General features: G+C 41.9%; 1 long non-coding RNA gene across 1 annotated transcript; it reads left to right on the top strand.

Annotated features, from left to right (window-relative positions):
• Window positions 1-740: 740 nt before the first annotated feature.
• LOC121623671 lies at window positions 741-5,256 on the top strand. Its single transcript, XR_006007844.1, has 2 exons — window positions 741-802; window positions 3,635-5,256. It is a non-coding gene; the product is annotated as an uncharacterized LOC121623671 (long non-coding RNA).
• The last annotated feature ends 4,935 nt before the right edge of the window (window positions 5,257-10,191 follow it).

Genomic DNA, 10,191 nt, shown 5'->3' on the forward strand with positions numbered 1-10,191 from the left:
TCAAACACATTTCAATGGAAGTAATGTTTTTAACAAACAATCAAATTCTTTATTTCCATCTTTGCCTCTGTAGCATTTCCAGTGTGGATTAGAGTGTTTATAGAAGAGCATGTGGACAGATTCAGCTGACTTCCTCCAATGACGAACAGGAAGTGATCTTTGTGAACCCAGAACTCCTGAAGCAGGACAAACACTTGTCAAAATAAAAGTCTATCAAAATAAAAGTCCATCCAACATTATGTTTTAAAGGCAAAACACCTGTCTGAGCATGTTTCATAAAATGACTCATGATTATTATGAATAAGAAGAAACAGACGAAAATGAAAGTAGCAGAAGTAACAACACGTCTGATTTGATCGTTATTCCAGACTTGAGTGAGATGAGCAGCATGTTATTGATCTGTGTTGACATGAACAGCTGTATGAATGTTGTGGTGACATTTGGATGATGTCTGTAGAATCTGACATTATGATGATCCACAATAACACAATGACAAAGTCACTGGACTGATTTTAGGGCAAAGCTCATTGATTAGGACAGAGTCATGTTGAGCTGCACATTTACAACCTGAACACATCTGATTGGATTAGAAATGGATTTTTATCTTCATCATTTATTCTTTATTCAGGTTGAGGAACTGCAGTTTGTCAGAGATCAGCTGTGCTTCTCTGGCCTCAGCTCTGAAGTCCAACCCCTCCCATCTGACAGAACTGGACCTGAGTGGAAACGAGCTGCAGGATTCAGGAGTGAAGCTGCTGTCTGCTGGACTGGAGAGTCCAGACTGTAGACTGAAGACTCTGAGGTCAGTTCACTGACTCTCTGTTACTATTGTCGATCTTAAATATTAATAATAAACTTTATTGATAAAAGACCTTTTGTACAAAACATGCAGCTCAAAGTGTTTTACATTGAAAACAGAATAAAAACAGGAAACAGAAAATGAATTGAAAGAACGCAGGTAAAGATAAAAGCTGAGTGTTGCAGAGAAAGCAAAACATGTGACAGATCAACTATGAAAAGAGACATTTAAAAACAGAATGAAAATATGTTTAATAAACAACTGAAGCTCATTTCTGTTCAGACACAACTTCCATCAGTCACGTTTTAAATGAGCTTTTGTTGATATTTTCATGTTTGTTGAAGTAAATTTAGTCTTCAGTCACAAAGATTTGTGCTTCTTAAAGAAAGTGTAGAAAATGTTGACTGTTAGTTGTTCAAGTCAATGAATGTTGATGATTTTTGGTAAATGTTCACATCTGGATCCAGAAGATCCTCTGAACTAATATTTGTTTCAATTGATCAAGTTGACTTGATGAAGTGGAAATATTTCTTTAGTTTCTGATGATTTGAATGTGTTTTCACAAAAAATGACTGATGATTGATATTGATCCTTCAGAACACACACACACACACACACACACACACACACACACACACACACACACACACACTCACACACACACTCACACACACAGAGGAACAAATACACACACACACACACACACACACAGAGGAACACGCACACTCACTCACTCACACACACAGGAACACATACACGCACGCACGCACACACACACACACACACACACACACACAGCTGTTTAAAGGATCAATATGTGGACTTGAGTGAGATGAGCAGCATGTTATTGATCTGTGTTGACATGAACAGCTGTATGAATGTTGTGGTGACATTTGGATGATGTCTGTAGAATCTGACATTATGATGATCCACAATAACACAATGACAAAGTCACTGGACTGATTTTAGGGCAAAGCTCATTGATTAGGACAGAGTCATGTTGAGCTGCACATTTACAACCTGAACACATCTGATTGGATTAGAAATGGATTTTTATCTTCATCATTTATTCTTTATTCAGGTTGATTGGCTGCAGTTTGTCAGAGATCAGCTGTGCTTCTCTGGCCTCAGCTCTGAAGTCCAACCCCTCCCATCTGACAGAACTGGACTTGAGAGGAAACGACCTGCAGGATTCAGGAGTGAAGCTGCTGTCTGCTGGACTGGAGAGTCCAGACTGTAGACTGAAGACTCTGAGGTCAGTAGAGGGTTGGAGTCAGTCCATGCTGGTCTCAGCAGGTTTGTTCTAAACACAGTTAGTATCAAAGCACAGATCCAGTATTTCCTGTAAACCTCCAACCTTCTCAGCAGCTGCTTTCCTCAGTGAAGCTGTGAGAGGAGAATGGTGACAGGCTTCAGGATTGGACAGATACACAGAGAGAGAGAACAGTCAGCCAATCAGAGGAGTCAGAATCTTGTTGTGATCATGTGTTTGAGTTGATGTGCAGACGACTGTTGTTGTTGTGTTCATGTCTACAGGAAATAAAGCTGGATTACAGCTGACAGCATCACAAGCTGTATAGAGACAGAGGTCCTCCTTCATCAAACTGTCGTACCATCAAATCTGATCTCAAACTGTTTGTTCTCTCATTTCAGCACTAAAGAATTGATCAGTTAATGTTTGTCACAGCTCTCAGATCAGTGTGACTGAAGCCTGCAAATCTCTGGCTCTCATTTCAAAGAACCATCATTACATTTAGTAACCATGTGGCCGGTGTATGAAAACGTATGAGTGTCTGTAAGTGAGTGAACATCGGCTAAATACTGGCTAACAGTACTTTTTGACTTGGTTAACGTCGACCCATCAAACACAACGCTGTGTTGTTTGTGTAAAATGGGTGAAACATGGAATGAAATGTAGAACTTCTGCAGCAGAACCTCACAGTGGGTGTGATTAGCCTCGTTAAAAACTGCTGAATATTAACTTCATATAATTAGTAGAGTGGCTGAAGTATAGTGTGATAAACTGAGAGGAGTCGGGGGCAGCTAATATTTCATTGATACTTACTTCACTGTCAGGATTTTATTTCCACGGCACTTGACCAGCATCGAGCACAAAGGGCTTTCAAATAAAACACAATGATGGAATATTAAGAAAAATAAAAAATAGAACGACAATATTAAAACTGAGCATTAAAACAAAGCAAGAAGAGAAAACAGTGACGTTAAAACACGTCACGGTCATGTCTGTATACTCTTCATCAGATTTCCACAGAGAGGAACATGTTCATATATAGCTGATCCCTGTCTGTCAGACCAGCTGTACCAGTATATATATGCATCTGTCCATTTGTCCCAATATTTTTATAACAGACTCCATATTTACATGTTTGTCCTGTGATATTTCTAAAGTAGATGAAATATTCAGATGTGACTGAGACTCTGGTTGTTAGCAGCTTTGAACCTTAACAGCAGTAAATGCATCATTCCAGTGAACAGTGAATATCTGTGTCTCTGCAGTGATGATGCGTTCAGGGACTCTCAGCACTTTATTTCCACTGTGTACTTGAGTGAAATGTGCAGAGTAAACAGGCTTGATGGCCAAAGTGTCTGCAGGTGTGTGAGCTTCCAGCTCAGTGTGTTCACTCCAACACGTTAACATGAGAGCTGAGAGGAAGCTGGCTACGCTACACAGCCGCTCCACTTCTGGTCTGAACAGGACTGAAGTCCCTGCTGCCCTTTATACTGGATGTGCTGCATCACTGACTGCCAGCTGATGAAGGAGTCTCTGTAAACTCTGATTCATGACTTCTGTTGTCTGTCTTCTTCTCTCATCAGATGGAAGTGATCGTGATCGAGCGTGAGCGATCAGAAAGGTGATTGGCTGAGAGCCGATCGGCTGCGTCCTGATGATCCAGAGAGGTTGAAGCAGCAGCAGCAGCTTGTGGGTGGAGAGGCTCTGACTGGGCCATGTTACTGGGAGGTAGAGTGGAGAGGAGAGTTTCATCCAGCAGTGACTGACAGAGGAACCACAACAAGTGGAGATGAGTGTCAGTGCTGCAGTGTGAACTGCTCTGAGATCAGCTCCACTGTCAGACACAGTGTCCAGTCCAGCATCCTCCCTGTGTGTTGCTGTGGATGTGACAGAGTATCATCAGTGTATCTGGACTGCTGTGCTGCTGCTCTGTCCTCCTACACAGTCTCTGCAGACACTCCTCCACTCCTTCTGCTCCTCACTCTCACACCTCCTCCACCTGGAACCTGGATCTGGACTTTTTCCTGTGCTTTTTTATTCTTTCAGATATTCCGATCTCAAAGTTCTGATTCTGACAACATGACTGTAGATCAACATTTATTTAAACTGTTTTGCTTTCCTTTGCATTCTCGAGGAATGATGTTAATTGCAGTTAATTTCCACATGATATTTCTGATGAATTTTGGAAGTGGATGTGAAAAAGCAGCATCCAGCCTTCTTGTATAAAGTGGCCTCTCTGAGGTTCTGGAGTGGGTTGCACCAGCTATGCACAAGCTCAGCCTTAGTCTGAATGTAATGTGTAACTTAGTACGGATTAATAATGTTTTCAGGATTGCAGCAGCTGAAATTGTTCCAGCATCATAAGTTACAACTGAAATCTTCCACTTTGTCCTGAGTAGTTCTAAAGTCAGCTGCTCGATCGTGGTTGGCATGGAGAATCGTTTTGAAAGGTGGGATAATTTGGAGGATGAGGAGGAGTGAATTATATGATGGATTACACCCCTTTGTCATTCATGATGACTTTGATTTATTCTGGAGCTTTTGTTTTGCACCAGCAGAGATGCAGATGCCGGTTTCCCCACATCAGAGGACAACATGAACGACTTTGTAAACAGGAAGAGATACCACTGAATCAGCACACAGATTGAGTGTGATGCTGACCTTGTTATTACAAATCCTGCGATCAAACGGCACGAACTCCATCTTTGATCTGAGAGACCTACATGCACTCAAAGAGGAGCTCTCGGTCTGGCCGTGCCGGTCAGTGAACTCTGCACTCATTAACAACACGTTCTTATATTTGTGGCTTGGATATTATGTATGTATGCTCGTTACTGAACTTCTGCCACTTTTAAACTTTTAGTGTGTCTCTTTTGTTGTGTTTGTGATCTGTGCTTTCATTTGTTCACTTGCTGAAAAATGAATGAAGTTAAAAACAAAGTGTTGGATCTAAACAGTCACGTGGAGCTTGAATCATTGACGCTTCTCTCAGCTTCATCTGCTGATGTCAGCAACATGTCATCATTATTCTTTAAATGGAGCAGGCTTTCTTTGCCTTTGATTCTTTGATTTCCCTGTTTGACCCACTCACAGATGATGTTGGTGTCTTTTGACCTTCAAAGCGTTCATTTAATATGAGTGTGTTGTATAATTCTGACTTTTGTCAACAGTAGTGAAACAGTAAAGACCTGTCAGTCAAATCTGACTATTTACATGTTGTTGGGGTGCATTCAGTCTTATTCTCCCTGCTCCACCCAAACCACACCTCCCCTCTACACCTCTCCCACTCTCTCCAAACTAATACAACACTTTAGAAAGCAAAGAATTGTATTCTCCTCTTCAAATCGAATATGTTCACAGCCATCACAACATGTCAGCATGAATTGATTTCAGATAAAGTGTCAAATTTCAGTTCCTGTATGATATTTAATCTTTCATTTCTAGTTTTTCAAAAGAGTTAAAGAAGTCAAAGAGTGACAGCTGGAGGTGTAACTGTAACAGATTGAGTGAAACAGATAATAAAAATATTTGTTAATAAAAACAGTCACATGAGTTTAAAAACAAGGGAATTCATGTATAAATAGGTCATAATTTTGAATGCAAATCTATAAAAAATAATCCTGTGAAGAAGGTTAAAACATTTAATTCCTGTGAAAAATGGTTGAAATATTTAAAAAGGTTAACATGGTTAAAAACTTTGTGAAACATATGAAGATACTTACCTGCAGTCAGAGTTGATCTGTGATCTACCTGTTGAGCCTTTTTTGAAAGCTTGTGATTGATTAGCTATGCCTGCAGAGGCCGGAAGGGGGAGCTCTCGGCCAGGACGCCTCATTGTCAAAGAAGCTGCCAGAGAGGAAGAATCGTGTCCGAGCATCTTTATTAATATCTTCCCTTTTCAGGTACGAAATGAGTATTTATGCTGTCAGACTTTGAAATGTGTTTGCTGAGTTGTTTTGTGTGTGTTTTGTTGAACTCAGCCGAGATGTTGAGTGTTTTAGAAGCGTTATTTCGATGTTTAGACTCTTAATTGGTTCACTGTTTAGCAGCTAGCTAAACTGTGTTCCCCCAACACGGAGCGGCGCGAGGCTAGCATGGATGCTACACACACTGTGTGTTTTCAGTGTGTTCAGCTGAGTAAGAGACACGTGCAGTTTGAGGTTACTAATGAACAGGTGTGCTTAACTTTTACTCACCTTATGTGGGATTAATAATAATGTGTGTGATAAGAAACAAGAAACACGTCGAATAGAAGAGACACATGACAATTAATGTTTTACATATTTGGGTGTGAGTTTGTTGATTAATTAATGGAATTTTTCTTCAACACTTACCTGTTTATTCACCTGTCAAAGAAAAGAAGAAGAGTATGTTGTAAGTTGACTTTGAAAATAGAGTGAAAGTGTATGTTTTGAAATGTATTGTTATTATTTTATTGTATAGTGAAATAAATTTTGTACCTGTGTAAATAATTCATGTTGTCCATGAAGCTGCCAGAGAGGAAGCATATTGTTTCCTTTTCAGGGGAAACATAACCAGCAGAGGTGAACACCACAGAAGAAATCCAGCTCCAGTGTAACTGTCTCAAGTCTCTGTGATTTAGACCTGGACTTCACTCTTTTAGGATCATTTATGGAAGTACTGGGTAGGACTGAAACTATCCGACCCACATGCCCCCACAGCACTCATCTGACCGTGGAATAATCACATGCTTTATATCGTGTTGTTGTTTGTAACTGGACTTATTGTTTGTCACTGTGAACAAAATAAATGTAAGAGCTGCTCTGATTGGTCAGCACACGCTGTCTCTCCTGGTTTCTCTTCCACAGTTTTGTTGTGCGTTTAGTTGCCGAGCCACGCGTGCACACACTCGACTGCAGTTACCGTGGCGACAGTGAGACTTTTCCTCAGCGCAGCCACATCTTGATTGACTTCCTGCCGTCACGGTTTCTCTGCAGCTCTGCGTCCGACCCGCTGAGTTGGTTTCAGAGGTTTTGGAGCAGCGGTGACTCGTCCTCAGACTCCGGCAGCAGGTCAGTCTTCACTCTTTCACTGTTTTTTCCTCTGCAGCAGCTCCAGCAGCTCACTCTGAGGCTCAAGAGCACTTGAGCGGTTCAGCTTGTTCAACAGGAGGATTTCCAGTCAGGAGTCTCAAACGTGACTTGACGATGACAGAATGATTTTTTTACACTTTGAGTGAATGAAAATCATTATTAAGTCGTTCTTTTTTCAATATTCTGACTCATGTGCAGCGATTTTTCCTTTAAAATGTGTTAAATCGTGTTTTATGTGACAGTTGCATGAACATTTGAGAAGAAAGAAAAGCTTCTGTCACCGTTTGAGTGAGTGGATGTTGGAAATGTTTCATCTGGATGTGTCTCGACGGTCAGATGGCAGATCCAGACTCTCCAGCTGAGGTTTCACAGAGGGGGCAGGAGCTCGTTGTTCCCCCTGCTGGCGGCTCTGAACCTGGGCTGAACGGCTGCGCTCCTTCCCTGCGCACAGAGCTCCAGGCGGGGGGGCAGGAGGTCCGGGACGGCCCCGGAGGAGAAGAAGAAGAGGACGAGGAGGGAGGAGCAGACGGAGCCTTTACCAAACCCGGACCTCCTCTGCTGCAGCTCTGCAGAGGTACAGATAACACACTGATTCATAAAGTGAGCCTGCAGTCAAAGTGTGTATTAAAACTGATGATCCTGAACACTGAGGCTGATGCTGTTACCTCCACTGATCATCAGTTATTGTTATTATTGACCTGCTGCTTCACAGTAAAAGCTACCTGTGATGACTGAGTCTAAATCTTTTAACTCTTGTTTTACTCCTAACGTGACTTTAACTGCAGGAACACGACTGATATCACCACCACTGATGAGCTGTCTCTTCCTATGAATGGATTTCATGCACCGACAGCGTTTCAGGAAACAAATATTATCAATACAGTTGATTTTTTTAGCAAACAGTTTTCACTGTGTTGTTGTCACTCTCTGTCTGTTCTTGTACATTTTGTGGTTTTTAAGACTTTGGACTGAAGCGTTGAAGCCAAACTTAGCAGCGAGCGCAGCTGTGAGGCCGACGGCTGCTGATTTTATTGTCTTTATTTTTCCATCAATGGCAGAAGAACAAAATGTAAAATAAAAGAGTGAAAGCAGAATGGTGTGACTGTGTGTTCGGGCACTTCTTCATGTGTTTCTGGTGTTTTTCTGGTTTTCTTTTTGTTTATTTTTGGTGCATTTCCACTGTTTTCTGGTGCGATCCTCAGATGCGACTGGCGATCCTCTCAGGTCTGGGATGTCCCGTCACTTCTCCACATTTGACATGATTTCTCTGAATATCTGTAAAGAAATAAGTTTTCCTGCCTGCCGGCCTGCGCACAGTGAGAGCAGTGACAGACGAGAGTCGGCTCATTTTAAATCAATTAAATATGTTTTAGTCATTATTTTATGTCACTTTATATTGAACGCTTTAGTAGTGAGCAGAGTTCTCAGCGGGATCATGTAGAGTGAGCAGGTTCCTTCTCTGTCATCCCGTCGAGGTTTATTTCTTCATAGGAACCTGCTCACTCTACATGATCCCTTTCTTATCAGTTTTGACCCATTACTGAGGTTGTTGCCTCAGAGTGAGAAACATTTTCAGCAGACAGAACTGATCCAAGCTGAGGTCCAACAGCTGCAGCAGGATTATCCAGCGCCTCCACGGGGAGTCCAAACAGGTGAGATCCGGATGAGGGTTGGAGTGGTGGGTTTTCACACTTGCGTCTCACCAGGAGAGCAAACAGGCAAGGCACAACCGAGGGTGGCTGACTGGATCACCTGAGCACAAAACACACCTGTGCTCAATCAGAGGAGAGACGGGCCCAACCTGTCGGGCCGCCCTGGAGTGATGTCACTGACTAGACAAACAAGAAACACAAGGAAGGAAAAATAGGAGTACAGAAGGAGGGACTGCAGATCTCCACACAGGATCGCTGGTAAATATGAACATATATGTTAATAATTAAGAAAGCACCAGAGCAGTCATGACCCTGAAGAACTAAGAACCAGGTTCTTTAAAGCAACTGCTGCACCGACTTAAAACATTTGTTGCTGCTAATTGTGAAATCCAAATCAGTTTTTTCAGGGACTTGTTCCTGACCACTGAACTGAGTGAATCAGATTTATTGGACTATATGTTGAGACTTGTCTTTATTCAGATGGAGGCAGCTGTGGAGTATTTTTCTCATGACGGCTTCTGTTGTAGTTCCAGCGTTTCTTTTAAAGCTGGCCTCTGTTCCAAAAGTCTCTTTCAGATAGTTTGATTTTTTTAAAGTGTGAACATGAGGATGTCGATGTAGACTTTGAGGCTGAGAGCGAGCATCAGTATCTGTGTGCAGGCTGTTAGTCTGCTATCAGCAGCAGAGGGAGGAGAACTCAAAGGACCGATGATGTCGTAGGACTGTTCACTTTATTGTAAAAGAGCTTTTTAAACAGTGGAGTCCAAGAGCTTTAGGTAACCATCAGTTAGTCCAACAGTATGTAAAGTTAGCGTGTACATTAGGGATGTGGAGATTCACCGATTCATATCGGTGGTCCGATATAAACGTTTGCGATGCGACTGCACCGGTAGAATGAACGTGCATCGGATATAATTTACGGGTGAATTCGCGGTGCATCTCTTCTAGCCTGTCTACACCGGCAAATCCCATTGTTAAATCGACTATTTCTATCTATGTTCTAGTATTTTCAAGGCAACCTGAATGCACCATCGCGTCCCCAGGCAGTGACGCAAGCAGGTGTTGTACACAACAGACAAACGAGGCAAACGAGAAAGACGATAGCCGCAACGAGATATTTAATGCACCAAAAAAAGACACATTAATCAAACGTGTGGCAATACTTTGGGTTTTTTTAAGCGAGGGGGTCAGCTAGACAAGACGCACGCAATTTGCAAACAATGCAGTTCGGCTATCAAGTACGTCGGCAGCACGACGCAACAAGCGTTCCCTCTGAACGAGTGTTCAGTACCGCCGGTGACATAGTAATAATAATAATAATAATAATAATAATAATACATTTTATTTGGAAGCGCCTTTCAGAACACTCAAGGACACTTTACAGAGCGGGTAAAACACAAATAACACAAGATAAATACAAGCAGAATAAAAATA

Source organism: Chelmon rostratus, chromosome 20, assembly GCF_017976325.1.
Source record: "Chelmon rostratus isolate fCheRos1 chromosome 20, fCheRos1.pri, whole genome shotgun sequence".
Lineage (NCBI taxonomy): Eukaryota > Metazoa > Chordata > Actinopteri > Chaetodontiformes > Chaetodontidae > Chelmon > Chelmon rostratus.